The 18,081-nt window shown below is 63.3% G+C and overlaps 1 long non-coding RNA gene across 1 annotated transcript in view; it reads right to left on the bottom strand.

Annotated features, from left to right (window-relative positions):
• Positions 1-17,767, bottom strand: part of LOC144806241 (uncharacterized) — an 81,367-nt gene extending 63,600 nt beyond the window's left edge. Inside the window, exon 1 of the long non-coding RNA XR_013605738.1 lies at positions 17,632-17,767. This is a non-coding gene — a long non-coding RNA (uncharacterized LOC144806241). The remainder of the gene's footprint in view (positions 1-17,631) is intronic.
• Positions 17,768-18,081: the final 314 nt, after the last annotated feature.

Here is an 18,081-nt window from a genome sequence, read left to right as displayed (position 1 = left end):
AGCAGGGCTGGTGGGGGGTCAGTAATGGGTCAGCAGGGCTGGTGGGGTCAGTAGTGATATCAGCAGGGCTGGTGGGGGTCAGTAGTGGGGTCAGCAGGGCTGGGGGTCAGTAATGGGGCAGCAGGGTTGTTGGGGGGTCAGCAGGGCTGGTGGGGGGTCTGTAATGGGGTCAGCAGGGCTGGTCAGGGGTCAGTAATGGGGTCAGTAGGGCTGGTGGGGGTCAGTAATGGGGCAGCAGGGCTGGTGGGGGTCAGTAATGGGGTCAGCAGGGCTGGTGGGTGGTCAGTAATGGGTCAGCAGGGCTGGTGGGGTCAGTAGTGACATCAGCAGGGCTGGTGGGGGTCAGTAGTGGGGTCAGCAGGGCTGGGGGTCAGTAATGGGGCAGCAGGGTTGCTGGGGGGTCAGTAATGGGGTCAGCAGGGCTGGTGGGGGGTCAGTAATGGGGTCAGCAGGGCTGGTGGGGGGTCTGTAATGGGGCAGCAGGGCTGGTCGGTGGTCAGTAATGGGGGCAGCAGGGCTGGTTGGGGGTCAGTAATGGGGTCAGCAGTGCTGGTGGGGGTCAGTAATGGGGTCAGCAGGGCTGCAGGGCTGGTGAGGGTCAGTAGTGACGTCAGCAGGGCTGGAGGGGGTCAGTAGTGGGGTCAGCAGGGCTGTTGGGGGTCAGTAATGGGGTCAGCAGGGCTGGTGGGGTCAGTAGTGATGTCAGCAGGGCTGGTGGGGGGTCAGTAGTGACGTCAGCAGGGCTGGTGGGGGTGAGTAGTGGGGTCAGCAGGGCTGGTGGGGGTGAGTAGTGGGGTCAGCAGGGCTGGTGGGGGTCAGTAGTGACGTCAGCAGGGCTGGTGGGAGTCTGTAGTGACGTCAGCAGGGCTGGTGGGGGTCAGTAGTGACATCAGCATGGCTGGTGGGGGTCAGTAATGGGGTCAGCAGGGCTGGTGGGGGTCAGTAATGGGGCAGCAGGGCTGGTGGGGGTCAGTAGTGAGTTCAGCAGGGCTAGTGGGGGTCAGTAATGGGGGCAGCAGGGCTGGTGGGGGTCAGTAATGATGTCAGCAGGGCTGGTGGGGGTCAGTAGTGGGGGTCAGCAGGGCTGGTGGGGGTCAGTAATGGGGCGGCAGGGCTGGTGGGGGTCAGTAGTGACGTCAGCAGGGCTAGTGGGGGTCAGTAGTGACGTCAGCATGGCTGGTGGGGGTCAGTAATGGGGTCAGCAGGACTGGTGGGGGTCAGTATTGGGGTCAGCAGGACTGGTCGGGGGTCAGAAGGGCTGGTCGGGGGTCAGTAATGGGGTCAGCAGGGCTGGTCGGGGGTCAGTAATGGGTCAGTAATGCGGTCAGCAGGGCTGGTTGGGGGTCAGTAATGGGGGCAGCAGGGCTGGTGGGGGTCAGTAATGGGGGCAGCAGGGCTGGTGGGGGTCAGTAGTGACGTCAGCATGGCTTGTGGGGGTTAGTAGTGATGTCAGCAGGGCTGGTGGTGGTCAGTAGTGGGGTCAGCAGGGCTGGGGGGTCAGTAGTGACATCAGCATGGCTGGTGGGGGTCAGTAGTGACGTCAGCAGGGCTGGTGGGGGTCAGTAGTGGCGTCAGCAGGGCTGGAAGGGGTCAGTAGTGACGTCAGCAGGGCTGGTGGGGGGTCAGTAATGACGTCAGCCGGGTGGGGTCAGTAGTTACGTCAGCAGGGCTGGTGGGGGTCAGTAATGGGGTCAGCAGTGCTGGTGAGGGTCAGTAATGGGGTCAGCAGGACTGGTGGGGGTCAGTAATGGGGTTGGCAGGACTGGTGGGGGTCAGTAATGGGGTCAGCAGGACTGGTCGGTGGTCAGTAATGGGGTCAGCAGGGCTGGTCGAGGGTCAGTAATGGGGGCAGCAGGGCTGGTCGGGGGTCAGTAATGGGGTCAGCAGCACTGGTCGGGGGTCAGTAATGGGGTCAGCAGGGCTGGTCGGGGGTCAGTAATGGGGGCAGCAGGGCTGGTCGGGGGTCAGTGATGGGGTCAGCAGGGCTGGTCTGGGGTCAGTAATGGGGGCAGCAGCGCTAGTGGGGGTCAGTAATGGGGTCAGCAGGGCTGGTGGGGGTCAGTAGTGGCGTCAGCAGGGGTGGTGGGGGTCAGTAATGGGGTCAGCAGGGGGACTGGGGGGTCAGTAGTGACGTCAGCAGGGAGGGGGTCAGTAGTGACGTCAGCAGGGCTGGTGGGGGTCAGTAGTGACGTCAGCAGGGCTGGTGGGGGTCAGTAGTGACGTCAGCATGGCTGGTGGGGGTCAGTAGTGACGTCAGCAGGGCTGGTGGGGGTCAGTAGTGACGTCAGCAGGGCTGGTGGGGGTCAGTAATGGGGTCAGCAGGGGGACTGGTGGGTCAGTAGTGACGTCAGCAGGGAGGGGGTCAGTAGTGACGTCAGCAGGGCTGGTGGGGGTCAGTAATGACGTCAGCAGGGCTGGTGGGGGTCAGTAGTGACGTCAGCATGGCTGGTGGGGGTTAGTAGTGACGTCAGCAGGGCTGGTGGGGGTCAGTAGTGGTGTCAGCAGGGCTGGTGGGGGTCAGTAGTGACGTCAGCAGGGCTGGTGGGGGTCAGTAGTGACGTCAGCAGGGCTGGTGGGGGTCAGTAGTGACGTCAGCAGGGCTGGTGGGGGTCAGTAGTGGGGTCAGCAGGGGGACTGGGGGGTCAGTAGTGACGTCAGCAGGGAGGGGGTCAGTAGTGACGTCAGCAGGGCTGGTGGGGGTCAGTAATGACGTCAGCAGGGCTGGTGGGGGTCAGTAGTGACGTCAGCATGGATGGTGGGGGTTAGTAGTGACGTCAGCAGGGCTGGTGGGGGTCAGTAGTGGGGTCAGCAGGGCTGGTGGGGGTCAGTAGTGACGCCAGCAGGGCTGGTGGGGTCAGTAGTGACTTCAGCAGGGCTGGAAGGGGTCAGTAGTGACGTCAGCAGGGCTGGTGGGGGGTCAGTAGTGACTTCAGCCGGGTGGGGGTCAGTAGTTACGTCAGCAGGGCTGGTGGGGGTCAGTAATGGGGTCAGCAGGGCTGGTGGGGGTCAGTAATGGGGTCAGCAGTGCTGGTGAGGGTCAGTAATGGGGTCAGCAGGACTGGTGGGGGTCAATAATGGGGTTGGCAGGACTGGTGGGGGTCAGTAATGGGGTCAGCAGGACTGGTCGGGGGTCAGTAATGGGGTCAGCAGGGCTGGTCGGGGGTCAGTAATGGGGTCAGCAGGGCTGGTCGGGGGTCAGTAATGGGGGCAGCATGGCTGGTGGGGGTTAGTAGTGACGTCAGCAGGGCTGGTGGGGGTCAGTAATGGGGTCAGCAGGGGGACTGGGGGGTCAGTAGTGACGTCAGCAGGGAGGGGGTCAGTAGTGACGTCAGCAGGGCTGGTGGGGGTCAGTAATGACGTCAGCAGGGCTGGTGGGGGTCAGTAGCGACGTCAGCATGGCTGGTGGGGGTTAGTAGTGACGTCAGCAGGGCTGGTGGGGGTCAGTAGTGGGGTCAGCAGGGCTGGTGGAGGTCAGTAGTGACGCCAGCAGGGCTGGTGGGGTCAGTAGTGACGTCAGCAGGGCTGGAATGGGTCAGTAGTGATGTCAGCAGGGCTGGTGGGGGGTCAGTAGTGACGTCAGCCGGGTGGGGGTCAGTAGTTACGTCAACAGGGCTGGTGGGGGTCAGTAATGGGGTCAGCAGGGCTGGTGGGGGTCAGTAATGGGGTCAGCAGTGCTGGTGAGGGTCAGTAATGGGGTCAGCAGGACTGGTGGGGGTCAATAATGGGGTTGGCAGGACTGGTGGGGGTCAGTAATGGGGTCAGCAGGACTGGTCGGGGGTCAGTAATGGGGTCAGCAGGGCTGGTCGGGGGTCAGTAATGGGGGCAGCAGGGCTGGTCGGGGGTCAGTAATGGGGTCAGCAGCACTGGTCGGGGTCAGTAATGGGGTCAGCAGGGCTGGTCGGGGGTCAGTAATGGGGGCAGCAGGGCTGGTCGGGGGTCAGTGATGGGGTCAGTGATGGGGTCAGCAGGGCTGGTCTGGGGTCAGTAATGGGGGCAGCAGGGCTGGTCGGGGGTCAGTAATGGGGGCAGCAGGGCTGGTCGGGGGTCAGTAATGGGGGCAGCAGGGCTGGTCGGGGGTCAGTAATGGGGGCAGCAGGGCTGGTGGGGGTCAGTAATGGGGTCAGCAGGGCTGGTGGGGGTCAGTAGTGACGTCAGCAGGGCTGGTGGGGGTCAGTAATGGGGTCAGCAGGGGGACTATGGGGTCAGTAGTGACGTAGGGAGGGGGTCAGTAGTGACGTCAGCAGGGCTGGTGGGGGTCAGTAGTGACGTCAGCAGGGCTGGTGGGGGTCAGTAGTGACGTCAGCAGGGCTGGTGGGGGTCAGTAGTGACGTCAGCATGGCTGGTGGGGGTTAGTAGTGACATCAGCAGGGCTGGTGGGGGTCAGTAGTGACGTCAGCAGGGCTGGTGGGGGTCAGTAATGGGGTCAGCAGGGGGACTGGGGGGTCAGTAGTGACGTCAGCAGGGAGGGGGTCAGTAGTGACGTCAGCAGGGCTGGTGGGGATCAGTAATGACGTCAGCAGGGCTGGTGGGGGTCAGTAGTGACGTCAGCATGGCTGGTGGGGGTTAGTAGTGACGTCAGCAGGGCTGGTGGGGGTCCGTAGTGGGGTCAGCAGGGCTGGTGGGGGTCAGTAGTGACGCCAGCAGGGCTGGTGGGGTCAGTAGTGACGTCAGCAGGGCTGGAAGGGGTCAGTAGTGATGTCAGCAGGGCTGGTGGGGGGGTCAGTAGTGACGTCAGCCGGGTGGGGGTCAGTAGTTACGTCAGCAGGGCTGGTGGGGGTCAGTAATGGGGTCAGCAGGGCTGGTGGGGGTCAGTAATGGGGCAGCAGGGCTGTTCGGGGGTCAGTAATGGGGTCAGCAGCGCTGGTCGGGGGTCAGTAATGGGGTGAGCAGGGCTGGTCGGGGGTCAGTAATGGGGCAGCAGGGCTGGTCAGGGGTCAGTAATGGGGTCAGCAGGACTGGTGGGGGTCAATAATGGGGTTGGCAGGACTGGTGGGGGTCAGTAATGGGGTCAGCAGGGCTGGTCGGGGGTCAGTAATGGGGCAGCAGGGCTGTTCGGGGGTCAGTAATGGGGTCAGCAGCGCTGGTCGGGGGTCAGTAATGGGGTCAGCAGGGCTGGTCGGGGGTCAGTAATGGGGCAGCAGGGCTGGTCGGGGGTCAGTGATGGGGTCAGCAGGGCTGGTCGGGGGTCAGTAATGGGGCAGCAGGGCTGGTCGGGGGTCAGTGATGTGGTCAGCAGGGCTGGTCAGGGGTCAGTAATGGGGGCAGCAGGGCTGGTGGGGGTCAGTAATGGGGTCAGCAGGGCTGGTTGGGGTCAGTAGTGACGTCAGCAGGGCTGGTCGGGGGTCAGTAATGGGGGCAGCAGGGCTGGTCGAGGGTCAGTGATGGGGTCAGCAGGGCTGGTCGGGGTCAGTAGAGGGTTCAGCAGGGCTGGTGGGGGTCAGTAGTGATGTCAGCAGGGTTGGGGGTCAGTATTGATATTAGCAGGGCTGGTTGGGGTCAGTAGTGACGTCAGCAGGGCTGGTCGGGGGTCAGTAATGGGGGCAGCAGGGCTGGTGGGTGGTCAGTGATGGGGTCAGCAGGGCTGGTCGGGGTCAGTAGAGGGTTCAGCAGGGCTGGTGGGGGTCAGTAGTGACATCAGCAGGGTTGGGGGTCAGTATTGATATCAGCAGGGCTCGTGGGGGTCAGTAGTGATGTCAGCAGGGCTGGTGGGGGTCAGTAGTGACGTCAGCAGGGCTGGTGGGGGTCAGTAATGGGGTCAGCAGGGGGACTGGGGGGTCAGTAGTGACGTCAGCAGGGAGGGGGTCAGTAGTGACGTCAGCAGGGCTGGTGGGGGTCAGTAATGACGTCAGCAGGGCTGGTGGGGGTCAGTAGCGACGTCAGCATGGCTGGTGGGGGTTAGTAGTGACGTCAGCAGGGCTGGTGGGGGTCAGTAGTGGGGTCAGCAGGGCTGGTGGAGGTCAGTAGTGACGCCAGCAGGGCTGGTGGGGTCAGTAGTGACATCAGCAGGGCTGGAATGGGTCAGTAGTGATGTCAGCAGGGCTGGTGGGGGGTCAGTAGTGACGTCAGCCGGGTGGGGGTCAGTAGTTACGTCAGCAGGGCTGGTGGGGGTCAGTAATGGGGTCAGCAGGGCTGGTGGGGGTCAGTAATGGGGTCAGCAGTGCTGGTGAGGGTCAGTAATGGGGTCAGCAGGACTGGTGGGGGTCAATAATGGGGTTGGCAGGACTGGTGGGGGTCAGTAATGGGGTCAGCAGGACTGGTCGGGGGTCAGTAATGGGGTCAGCAGGGCTGGTCGGGGGTCAGTAATGGGGGCAGCAGGGCTGGTCGGGGGTCAGTAATGGGGTCAGCAGCACTGGTCGGGGTCAGTAATGGGGTCAGCAGGGCTGGTCGGGGGTCAGTAATGGGGGCAGCAGGGCTGGTCGGGGGTCAGTGATGGGGTCAGTGATGGGGTCAGCAGGGCTGGTCTGGGGTCAGTAATGGGGGCAGCAGGGCTGGTCGGGGGTCAGTAATGGGGGCAGCAGGGCTGGTCGGGGTCAGTAATGGGGGCAGCAGGGCTGGTCTGGGGTCAGTAATGGGGGCAGCAGGGCTGGTGGGGGTCAGTAATGGGGTCAGCAGGGCTGGTGGGGGTCAGTAGTGACGTCAGCAGGGCTGGTGGGGGTCAGTAATGGGGTCAGCAGGGGGACTATGGGGTCAGTAGTGACGTAGGGAGGGGGTCAGTAGTGACGTCAGCAGGGCTGGTGGGGGTCAGTAGTGACGTCAGCAGGGCTGGTGGGGGTCAGTAGTGACGTCAGCAGGGCTGGTGGGGGTCAGTAGTGACGTCAGCATGGCTGGTGGGGGTTAGTAGTGACGTCAGCAGGGCTGGTGGGGGTCAGTAGTGACGTCAGCAGGGCTGGTGGGGGTCAGTAATGGGGTCAGCAGGGGGACTGGGGGGTCAGTAGTGACGTCAGCAGGGAGGGGGTCAGTAGTGACGTCAGCAGGGCTGGTGGGGATCAGTAATGACGTCAGCAGGGCTGGTGGGGGTCAGTAGTGACGTCAGCATGGCTGGTCGGGGTTAGTAGTGACGTCAGCAGGGCTGGTGGGGGTCCGTAGTGGGGTCAGCAGGGCTGGTGGGGGTCAGTAGTGACGCCAGCAGGGCTGGTGGGGTCAGTAGTGATGTCAGCAGGGCTGGAAAGGGTCAGTAGTGACGTCAGCAGGGCTGGTGGGGGGGTCAGTAGTGACGTCAGCCGGGTGGGGGTCAGTAGTTACGTCAGCAGGGCTGGTGGGGGTCAGTAATGGGGTCAGCAGGGCTGGTGGGGGTCAGTAATGGGGTCAGCAGTGCTGGTGAGGGTCAGTAATGGGGTCAGCAGGACTGGTGGGGGTCAATAATGGGGTTGGCAGGACTGGTGGGGGTCAGTAATGGGGTCAGCAGGGCTGGTCGGGGGTCAGTAATGGGGCAGCAGGGCTGTTCGGGGGTCAGTAATGGGGTCAGCAGCGCTGGTCGGGGGTCAGTAATGGGGTCAGCAGGGCTGGTCGGGGGTCAGTAATGGGGCAGCAGGGCTGGTCGGGGGTCAGTGATGGGGTCAGCAGGGCTGGTCGGGGGTCAGTAATGGGGCAGCAGGGCTGGTCGGGGGTCAGTGATGTGGTCAGCAGGGCTGGTCAGGGGTCAGTAATGGGGGCAGCAGGGCTGGTGGGGGTCAGTAATGGGGTCAGCAGGGCTGGTTGGGGTCAGTAGTGACGTCAGCAGGGCTGGTCGGGGGTCAGTAATGGGGGCAGCAGGGCTGGTCGAGGGTCAGTGATGGGGTCAGCAGGGCTGGTCGGGGTCAGTAGAGGGTTCAGCAGGGCTGGTGGGGGTCAGTAGTGATGTCAGCAGGGTTGGGGGTCAGTATTGATATTAGCAGGGCTGGTTGGGGTCAGTAGTGACGTCAGCAGGGCTGGTCGGGGGTCAGTAATGGGGGCAGCAGGGCTGGTGAGTGGTCAGTGATGGGGTCAGCAGGGCTGGTCGGGGTCAGTAGAGGGTTCAGCAGGGCTGGTGGGGGTCAGTAGTGACGTCAGCAGGGTTGGGGGTCAGTATTGATATCAGCAGGGCTCGTGGGGGTCAGTAGTGATGTCAGCAGGGCTGGTGGGGGTCAGTAGTGACATCAGCAGGGCTGGTGGGGGTCAGTAATGGGGTCAGCAGGGGGACTGGGGGTCAGTAGTGACGTCAGCAGGGCTGGTGGGGGTCAGTAGTGACGTCAGTCGGGCTGGTGGGGGTCAGTAGTGACGTCAGCAGGGCTGGTGGGGGTTAGTAGTGACGTCAGCAGGGCTGGTGGGGGTCAGTAGTGACGTCAGCAGGGCTGGTGGGGGTCAGTCAGTAATGGGGTCAGCAGGGGGACTGGGGGGTCAGTAGTGACGTCAGCAGGGAGGGGGTCAGTAGTGACGTCAGCAGGGTTGGTGGGGGTCAGTAGTGACGTCAGCAGGGCTGGTGGGTCAGTAGTGACGTCAGCAGGGCTGGTGGGGGTCAGTAGTGACGTCAGCAGGGCTGGTGGGGGTCAGTAGTGACGTCAGCAGGGCTGGTGGGGGTCAGTAGTGATGTCAGCAGGGCTGGTGGGGGTCAGTAATGGGGTCAGCAGGGCTGGTGGGGGTCAGTAGTGGGGTCAGCAGGGATGGTGAGGGTCAGTAGTGGGGTCAGCAGGGATGATGGGGGTCAGTAGTGGGGTAAGCAGGGCTGGTGGGGGTCAGTAGTGACGTCAGTCGGGCTGGTGGGGGTCAGTAGTGACGTCAGCAGGGCTGGTGGGGGTCAGTAGTGACGTCAGCAGGGCTGGTGGGGGGTCAGTAGTGACGTCAGCAGGGCTGGTGGGGGGTCAGTAATGGGGTCAGCAGGGCTGGTGGGGGTCAGTAGTGGGGTCAGCAGGGATGGTGAGGGTCAGTAGTGGGGTCAGCAGGGCTGATGGGGGTCAATAGTGGGGTAAGCAGGGCTGGTGGGGGTCAGTAGTGACGTTAGCAGGGCTGGTGGGGGTCAGTAGTGACGTCAGCAGGGCTGGTGGGGGTCAGTAGTGGGGTCAGCAGGGCTGGTGGGGGTCAGTAGTGACGTCAGTCGGGCTGGTGGGGGTCAGTAGTGACGTCAGCAGGGCTGGTGGGGGTCAGTAGTGACGTCAGCAGGGCTGGTGGGGGGTCAGTAATGGGGTCAGCAGGGCTGGTGGGGGTCAGTAGTGGGGTCAGCAGGGATGGTGAGGGTCAGTAGTGGGGTCAGCAGGGCTGATGGGGGTAAGTAATGGGGTAAGCAGGGCTGGTGGGGGTCAGTAGTGACGTTAGTGGGGCTGGTGGGCGTCACTAGTGACGTCAGCAGGGCTGGTGGGGGTCAGTAGTGACGTCAGCAGGGCTGGTGGGGGTCAGAAGTGACGTCAGCAGGGCTGGTGGGGGGTCAGTAATGGGGTCAGCAGGGCTGGTGGGGGTCAGTAGTGGGGTCAGCAGGGATGGTGAGGGTCAGTAGTGGGGTCAGCAGGGCTGATGGGGGTCAGTAGTGGGGTAAGCAGGGCTGGTGGGGGGTCAGTAGTTACGTCAGTCGGGCTGGTGGGGGTCAGTAGTGACGTCAGCAGGGCTGGTGGGGGTCAGTAGTGACGTCAGCAGGGCTGGTGGGGGGTCAGTAATGGGGTCAGCAGGGCTGGTGGGGGTCAGTAGTGGGGTCAGCAGGGATGGTGAGGGTCAGTAGTGGGGTCAGCAGGGCTGATAGGGGTCAGTAGTGGGGTAAGCAGGGCTGGTGGGGGTCAGTAGTGACGTTAGCAGGGCTGGTGGGGGTCAGTAGTGACGTCAGCAGGGCTGGTCGGGGGTCAGTGATGGGGTCAGCAGGGCTGGTCGGGGGTCAGTAATGGGGCAGCAGGGCTGGTCGGGGGTCAGTGATGTGGTCAGCAGGGCTGGTCAGGGGTCAGTAATGGGGGCAGCAGGGCTGGTGGGGGTCAGTAATGGGGTCAGCAGGGCTGGTTGGGGTCAGTAGTGACATCAGCAGGGCTGGTCGGGGGTCAGTAATGGGGGCAGCAGGGCTGGTCGAGGGTCAGTGATGGGGTCAGCAGGGCTGGTCGGGGTCAGTAGAGGGTTCAGCAGGGCTGGTGGGGGTCAGTAGTGATGTCAGCAGGGTTGGGGGTCAGTATTGATATTAGCAGGGCTGGTTGGGGTCAGTAGTGACGTCAGCAGGGCTGGTCGGGGGTCAGTAATGGGGGCAGCAGGGCTGGTGGGTGGTCAGTGATGGGGTCAGCAGGGCTGGTCGGGGTCAGTAGAGGGTTCAGCAGGGCTGGTGGGGGTCAGTAGTGACATCAGCAGGGTTGGGGGTCAGTATTGATATCAGCAGGGCTCGTGGGGGTCAGTAGTGATGTCAGCAGGGCTGGTGGGGGTCAGTAGTGACATCAGCAGGGCTGGTGGGGGTCAGTAATGGGGTCAGCAGGGGGACTGGGGGGTCAGTAGTGACGTCAGCAGGGAGGGGGTCAGTAGTGACGTCAGCAGGGCTGGTGGGGGTCAGTAATGACGTCAGCAGGGCTGGTGGGGGTCAGTAGCGACGTCAGCATGGCTGGTGGGGGTTAGTAGTGACGTCAGCAGGGCTGGTGGGGGTCAGTAGTGGGGTCAGCAGGGCTGGTGGAGGTCAGTAGTGACGCCAGCAGGGCTGGTGGGGTCAGTAGTGACATCAGCAGGGCTGGAATGGGTCAGTAGTGATGTCAGCAGGGCTGGTGGGGGGTCAGTAGTGACGTCAGCCGGGTGGGGGTCAGTAGTTACGTCAGCAGGGCTGGTGGGGGTCAGTAATGGGGTCAGCAGGGCTGGTGGGGGTCAGTAATGGGGTCAGCAGTGCTGGTGAGGGTCAGTAATGGGGTCAGCAGGACTGGTGGGGGTCAATAATGGGGTTGGCAGGACTGGTGGGGGTCAGTAATGGGGTCAGCAGGACTGGTCGGGGGTCAGTAATGGGGTCAGCAGGGCTGGTCGGGGGTCAGTAATGGGGGCAGCAGGGCTGGTCGGGGGTCAGTAATGGGGTCAGCAGCACTGGTCGGGGTCAGTAATGGGGTCAGCAGGGCTGGTCGGGGGTCAGTAATGGGGGCAGCAGGGCTGGTCGGGGGTCAGTGATGGGGTCAGTGATGGGGTCAGCAGGGCTGGTCTGGGGTCAGTAATGGGGGCAGCAGGGCTGGTCGGGGGTCAGTAATGGGGGCAGCAGGGCTGGTCGGGGTCAGTAATGGGGGCAGCAGGGCTGGTCTGGGGTCAGTAATGGGGGCAGCAGGGCTGGTGGGGGTCAGTAATGGGGTCAGCAGGGCTGGTGGGGGTCAGTAGTGACGTCAGCAGGGCTGGTGGGGGTCAGTAATGGGGTCAGCAGGGGGACTATGGGGTCAGTAGTGACGTAGGGAGGGGGTCAGTAGTGACGTCAGCAGGGCTGGTGGGGGTCAGTAGTGACGTCAGCAGGGCTGGTGGGGGTCAGTAGTGACGTCAGCAGGGCTGGTGGGGGTCAGTAGTGACGTCAGCATGGCTGGTGGGGGTTAGTAGTGACGTCAGCAGGGCTGGTGGGGGTCAGTAGTGACGTCAGCAGGGCTGGTGGGGGTCAGTAATGGGGTCAGCAGGGGGACTGGGGGGTCAGTAGTGACGTCAGCAGGGAGGGGGTCAGTAGTGACGTCAGCAGGGCTGGTGGGGATCAGTAATGACGTCAGCAGGGCTGGTGGGGGTCAGTAGTGACGTCAGCATGGCTGGTCGGGGTTAGTAGTGACGTCAGCAGGGCTGGTGGGGGTCCGTAGTGGGGTCAGCAGGGCTGGTGGGGGTCAGTAGTGACGCCAGCAGGGCTGGTGGGGTCAGTAGTGATGTCAGCAGGGCTGGAAAGGGTCAGTAGTGACGTCAGCAGGGCTGGTGGGGGGGTCAGTAGTGACGTCAGCCGGGTGGGGGTCAGTAGTTACGTCAGCAGGGCTGGTGGGGGTCAGTAATGGGGTCAGCAGGGCTGGTGGGGGTCAGTAATGGGGTCAGCAGTGCTGGTGAGGGTCAGTAATGGGGTCAGCAGGACTGGTGGGGGTCAATAATGGGGTTGGCAGGACTGGTGGGGGTCAGTAATGGGGTCAGCAGGGCTGGTCGGGGGTCAGTAATGGGGCAGCAGGGCTGTTCGGGGGTCAGTAATGGGGTCAGCAGCGCTGGTCGGGGGTCAGTAATGGGGTCAGCAGGGCTGGTCGGGGGTCAGTAATGGGGCAGCAGGGCTGGTCGGGGGTCAGTGATGGGGTCAGCAGGGCTGGTCGGGGGTCAGTAATGGGGCAGCAGGGCTGGTCGGGGGTCAGTGATGTGGTCAGCAGGGCTGGTCAGGGGTCAGTAATGGGGGCAGCAGGGCTGGTGGGGGTCAGTAATGGGGTCAGCAGGGCTGGTTGGGGTCAGTAGTGACGTCAGCAGGGCTGGTCGGGGGTCAGTAATGGGGGCAGCAGGGCTGGTCGAGGGTCAGTGATGGGGTCAGCAGGGCTGGTCGGGGTCAGTAGAGGGTTCAGCAGGGCTGGTGGGGGTCAGTAGTGATGTCAGCAGGGTTGGGGGTCAGTATTGATATTAGCAGGGCTGGTTGGGGTCAGTAGTGACGTCAGCAGGGCTGGTCGGGGGTCAGTAATGGGGGCAGCAGGGCTGGTGAGTGGTCAGTGATGGGGTCAGCAGGGCTGGTCGGGGTCAGTAGAGGGTTCAGCAGGGCTGGTGGGGGTCAGTAGTGACGTCAGCAGGGTTGGGGGTCAGTATTGATATCAGCAGGGCTCGTGGGGGTCAGTAGTGATGTCAGCAGGGCTGGTGGGGGTCAGTAGTGACATCAGCAGGGCTGGTGGGGGTCAGTAATGGGGTCAGCAGGGGGACTGGGGGTCAGTAGTGACGTCAGCAGGGCTGGTGGGGGTCAGTAGTGACGTCAGTCGGGCTGGTGGGGGTCAGTAGTGACGTCAGCAGGGCTGGTGGGGGTTAGTAGTGACGTCAGCAGGGCTGGTGGGGGTCAGTAGTGACGTCAGCAGGGCTGGTGGGGGTCAGTCAGTAATGGGGTCAGCAGGGGGACTGGGGGGTCAGTAGTGACGTCAGCAGGGAGGGGGTCAGTAGTGACGTCAGCAGGGTTGGTGGGGGTCAGTAGTGACGTCAGCAGGGCTGGTGGGTCAGTAGTGACGTCAGCAGGGCTGGTGGGGGTCAGTAGTGACGTCAGCAGGGCTGGTGGGGGTCAGTAGTGACGTCAGCAGGGCTGGTGGGGGTCAGTAGTGATGTCAGCAGGGCTGGTGGGGGTCAGTAATGGGGTCAGCAGGGCTGGTGGGGGTCAGTAGTGGGGTCAGCAGGGATGGTGAGGGTCAGTAGTGGGGTCAGCAGGGATGATGGGGGTCAGTAGTGGGGTAAGCAGGGCTGGTGGGGGTCAGTAGTGACGTCAGTCGGGCTGGTGGGGGTCAGTAGTGACGTCAGCAGGGCTGGTGGGGGTCAGTAGTGACGTCAGCAGGGCTGGTGGGGGGTCAGTAGTGACGTCAGCAGGGCTGGTGGGGGGTCAGTAATGGGGTCAGCAGGGCTGGTGGGGGTCAGTAGTGGGGTCAGCAGGGATGGTGAGGGTCAGTAGTGGGGTCAGCAGGGCTGATGGGGGTCAATAGTGGGGTAAGCAGGGCTGGTGGGGGTCAGTAGTGACGTTAGCAGGGCTGGTGGGGGTCAGTAGTGACGTCAGCAGGGCTGGTGGGGGTCAGTAGTGGGGTCAGCAGGGCTGGTGGGGGTCAGTAGTGACGTCAGTCGGGCTGGTGGGGGTCAGTAGTGACGTCAGCAGGGCTGGTGGGGGTCAGTAGTGACGTCAGCAGGGCTGGTGGGGGGTCAGTAATGGGGTCAGCAGGGCTGGTGGGGGTCAGTAGTGGGGTCAGCAGGGATGGTGAGGGTCAGTAGTGGGGTCAGCAGGGCTGATGGGGGTAAGTAATGGGGTAAGCAGGGCTGGTGGGGGTCAGTAGTGACGTTAGTGGGGCTGGTGGGCGTCACTAGTGACGTCAGCAGGGCTGGTGGGGGTCAGTAGTGACGTCAGCAGGGCTGGTGGGGGTCAGAAGTGACGTCAGCAGGGCTGGTGGGGGGTCAGTAATGGGGTCAGCAGGGCTGGTGGGGGTCAGTAGTGGGGTCAGCAGGGATGGTGAGGGTCAGTAGTGGGGTCAGCAGGGCTGATGGGGGTCAGTAGTGGGGTAAGCAGGGCTGGTGGGGGGTCAGTAGTTACGTCAGTCGGGCTGGTTGGGGTCAGTAGTGACGTCAGCAGGGCTGGTGGGGGTCAGTAGTGACGTCAGCAGGGCTGGTGGGGGGTCAGTAATGGGGTCAGCAGGGCTGGTGGGGGTCAGTAGTGGGGTCAGCAGGGATGGTGAGGGTCAGTAGTGGGGTCAGCAGGGCTGATAGGGGTCAGTAGTGGGGTAAGCAGGGCTGGTGGGGGTCAGTAGTGACGTTAGCAGGGCTGGTGGGGGTCAGTAGTGACGTCAGCAGGGCTGGTGGGGGTCAGTAGTGGGGTCAGCAGGGCTGGTGGGGGTCAGTAGTGACGTCAGTCGGGCTGGTGGGGGTCAGTAGTGACGTCAGCAGGGCTGGTGGGGGTCAGTAGTGACGTCAGCAGGGCTGCTGGGGGTCAGTAGTGACGTCAGCAGGGCTGGTGCGGGGTCAGTAATGGGGTCAGCGGGGCTGGTGGGGGTCAGTAGTGGGGTCAGCAGGGATGGTGAGGGTCAGTAGTGGGGTCAGCAGGGCTGATGGGGGTCAGTAATGGGGTAAGCAGGGCTGGTGGGGGTCAGTAGTGACGTTAGTGGGGCTGGTGGGGGTCAGTAGTGACGTTAGCAGGGCTGGTGGGGGTCAGTAGTGACGTCAGTAGGGCTGGTGGGGGTCAGTAGTGACGTCAGCAGGGCTGGTGGGGGGTCAGTAATGGGGGCAGCAGGGCTGGTGGGGGTCAGTAGTGACATCAGCAGGGCTGGTGGGGGTCAGTAATGGGGTCAGCAGGAGGACTGGGGGGTCAGTAGTGTCGTCAGCAGGGAGGGGGTCAGTAGTGACGTCAGCAGGGCTGATGGGGGTCAGTAGTGACGTCAGCAGGGCTGGTGGGGGTCAGTAGTGACGTCAGCAGGGCTGGTGGGGGGTCAGTAATGGGGTCAGCAGGGCTGGTGGGGGTCAGTAGTGGGGTCAGCAGGGATGGTGAGGGTCAGTAGTGGGGTCAGCAGGGCTGATGGGGGTCAGTAATGGGGAAGCAGGGCTGGTGGGGGTCAGTAGTGACGTTAGTGGGGCTGGTGGGGGTCAGTAGTGACGTTAGCAGGGCTGGTGGGGGTCAGTAGTGATGTCAGTAGGGCTGGTGGGGGTCATTAGTGACGTCAGCAGGGCTGGTGGGGGGTCAGTAATGGGGGCAGCAGGGCTGGTGGGGGTCAGTAGTGACATCAGCAGGGCTGGTGGGGGTCAGTAGTGACGTCAGTAGGGCTGGTGGGGGTCAGTAGTGACGTCAGCAGGGCTGGTGGGGGGTCAGTAATGGGGGCAGCAGGGCTGGTGGGGGTCAGTAGTGACATCAGCAGGGCTGGTGGGGGTCAGTAGTGACGTCAGCAGGGCTGGGGGGGGTCAGCAGGGGGACTGGGGGGTCAGTAGTGACGTCAGCAGGGAGGGGGTCAGTAGTGACGTCAGCAGAGCTGGTGGGGGTCAGTAGTGACGTCAGCAGGACTGGTGGGGGTCAGTAGTGACGTCAGCATGGCTAGTGGGGGTTGGTAGTGACGTCAGCAGGGCTGGTGGGGGGTCAGTAGTGACGTCAGCAGGGCTGGTGGGGGTCAGAAGTGACGTCAGCAGGGCTGGTGGGGGGTCAGTAATGGGGTCAGCAGGGCTGGTGGGGGTCAGTAGTGGGGTCAGCAGGGATGGTGAGGGTCAGTAGTGGGGTCAGCAGGGCTGATGGGGGTCAGTAGTGGGGTAAGCAGGGCTGGTGGGGGGTCAGTAGTTACGTCAGTCGGGCTGGTGGGGGTCAGTAGTGACGTCAGCAGGGCTGGTGGGGGTCAGTAGTGACGTCAGCAGGGCTGGTGGGGGGTCAGTAATGGGGTCAGCAGGGCTGGTGGGGGTCAGTAGTGGGGTCAGCAGGGATGGTGAGGGTCAGTAGTGGGGTCAGCAGGGCTGATGGGGGTCAGTAGTGGGGTAAGCAGGGCTGGTGGGGGTCAGTAGTGACGTTAGCAGGGCTGGTGGGGGTCAGTAGTGACGTCAGCAGGGCTGGTGGGGGTCAGTAGTGGGGTCAGCAGGGCTGGTGGGGGTCAGTAGTGACGTCAGTCGGGCTGGTGGGGGTCAGTAGTGACGTCAGCAGGGCTGGTGGGGGTCAGTAGTGACGTCAGCAGGGCTGGTGGGGGTCAGTAGTGACGTCAGCAGGGCTGGTGGGGGGTCAGTAATGGGGTCAGCGGGGCTGGTGGGGTTCAGTAGTGGGGTCAGCAGGGATGGTGAGGGTCAGTAGTGGGGTCAGCAGGGCTGATGGGGGTCAGTAATGGGGTAAGCAGGGCTGGTGGGGGTCAGTAGTGACGTTAGTGGGGCTGGTGGGGGTCAGTAGTGACGTTAGCAGGGCTGGTGGGGGTCAGTAGTGACGTCAGTAGGGCTGGTGGGGGTCAGTAGTGACGTCAGCAGGGCTGGTGGGGGGTCAGTAATGGGGGCAGCAGGGCTGGTGGGGGTCAGTAGTGACATCAGCAGGGCTGGTGGGGGTCAGTAATGGGGTCAGCAGGAGGACTGGGGGGTCAGTAGTGTCGTCAGCAGGGAGGGGGTCAGTAGTGACGTCAGCAGGGCTGATGGGGGTCAGTAGTGACGTCAGCAGGGCTGGTGGGGGTCAGTAGTGACGTCAGCAGGGCTGGTGGGGGGTCAGTAATGGGGTCAGCAGGGCTGGTGGGGGTCAGTAGTGGGGTCAGCAGGGATGGTGAGGGTCAGTAGTGGGGTCAGCAGGGCTGATGGGGGTCAGTAATGGGGTAAGCAGGGCTGGTGGGGGTCAGTAGTGACGTTAGTGGGGCTGGTGGGGGTCAGTAGTGACGTTAGCAGGGCTGGTGGGGGTCAGTAGTGACGTTAGCAGGGCTGGTGGGGGTCAGTAGTGATGTCAGTAGGGCTGGTGGGGGTCAGTAGTGACGTCAGCAGGGCTGGTGGGGGGTCAGTAATGGGGGCAGCAGGGCTGGTGGGGGTCAGTAGTGACATCAGCAGGGCTGGTGGGGGTCAGTAGTGACGTCAGTAGGGCTGGTGGGGGTCAGTAGTGACGTCAGCAGGGCTGGTGGGGGGTCAGTAATGGGGGCAGCAGGGCTGGTGGGGGTCAGTAGTGACATCAGCAGGGCTGGTGGGGGTCAGTAGTGACGTCAGCAGGGCTGGGGGGGGTCAGCAGGGGGACTGGGGGGTCAGTAGTGACGTCAGCAGGGAGGGGGTCAGTAGTGACGTCAGCAGGGCTGGTGGGGGTCAGTAGTGACGTCAGCAGGACTGGTGGGGGTCAGTAGTGACGTCAGCATGGCTAGTGGGGGTTGGTAGTGACGTCAGCAGGGCTGGTGGGGGTCAGTAGTGACGTCAGCAGGGCTGGTGGGGGTCAGTAGTGACGTCAGCAGGGCTGGTGAGGTCAGTAGTGACGTCAGCAGGGCTGGTGGGGGTCAGTAGTGACGTCAGCAGGACTGGTGGGGGTCAGTAGTGACGTCAGCAGGTCTTGGGGGTCATTAGTGACGTCAGTCGGGGTCAGTGAGAGGCCCTGATCTCCCTCAGACTCACCTCCTCGGTCTCTCCTCTCGGGGGGGGGGGGATCCCTCCTCTCCTGATCTCCGGCGGGGAAAGCTCCGAGTCCGAGTTGATCCCGAGAGCGGAGGAGACCGCGGGGGCTCCGGGCGACATTAACCTCCCGACGGGCATGAGCGGGGTCCGTTACTAATATACTGCGCATGCGCTCAGCTTTGTACACTAATGCCTCAAGACTTCACGGCGCAGGATCACAGCTGGAATACTAATCACTGATGGACGTACTGCGCATGCGCACTGCACGGAAGGGATTCCAACGTCAGTATTGCGCATGTCCAGCGCAGGTATACTATCAAACTCCACAATGTTATACTAATCATGCATGATTGCACTGCGCATGTCCTTTACACGGAATACTATACAATCACGGTTCGTACGCATGCCCACATCTCTGAGGCAGGGAAGTTTCTTCTGCGCATGCCGTTA

The sequence above is a fragment of the Lissotriton helveticus genome (genome assembly GCF_964261635.1).
Source record: "Lissotriton helveticus chromosome 1_1 unlocalized genomic scaffold, aLisHel1.1 SUPER_1_unloc_55, whole genome shotgun sequence".
Taxonomy (NCBI): domain Eukaryota; kingdom Metazoa; phylum Chordata; class Amphibia; order Caudata; family Salamandridae; genus Lissotriton; species Lissotriton helveticus.
The sequence above is the reverse complement of the archived record's forward strand: the minus strand, read 5'-3'. Positions and strand labels throughout refer to the sequence as shown.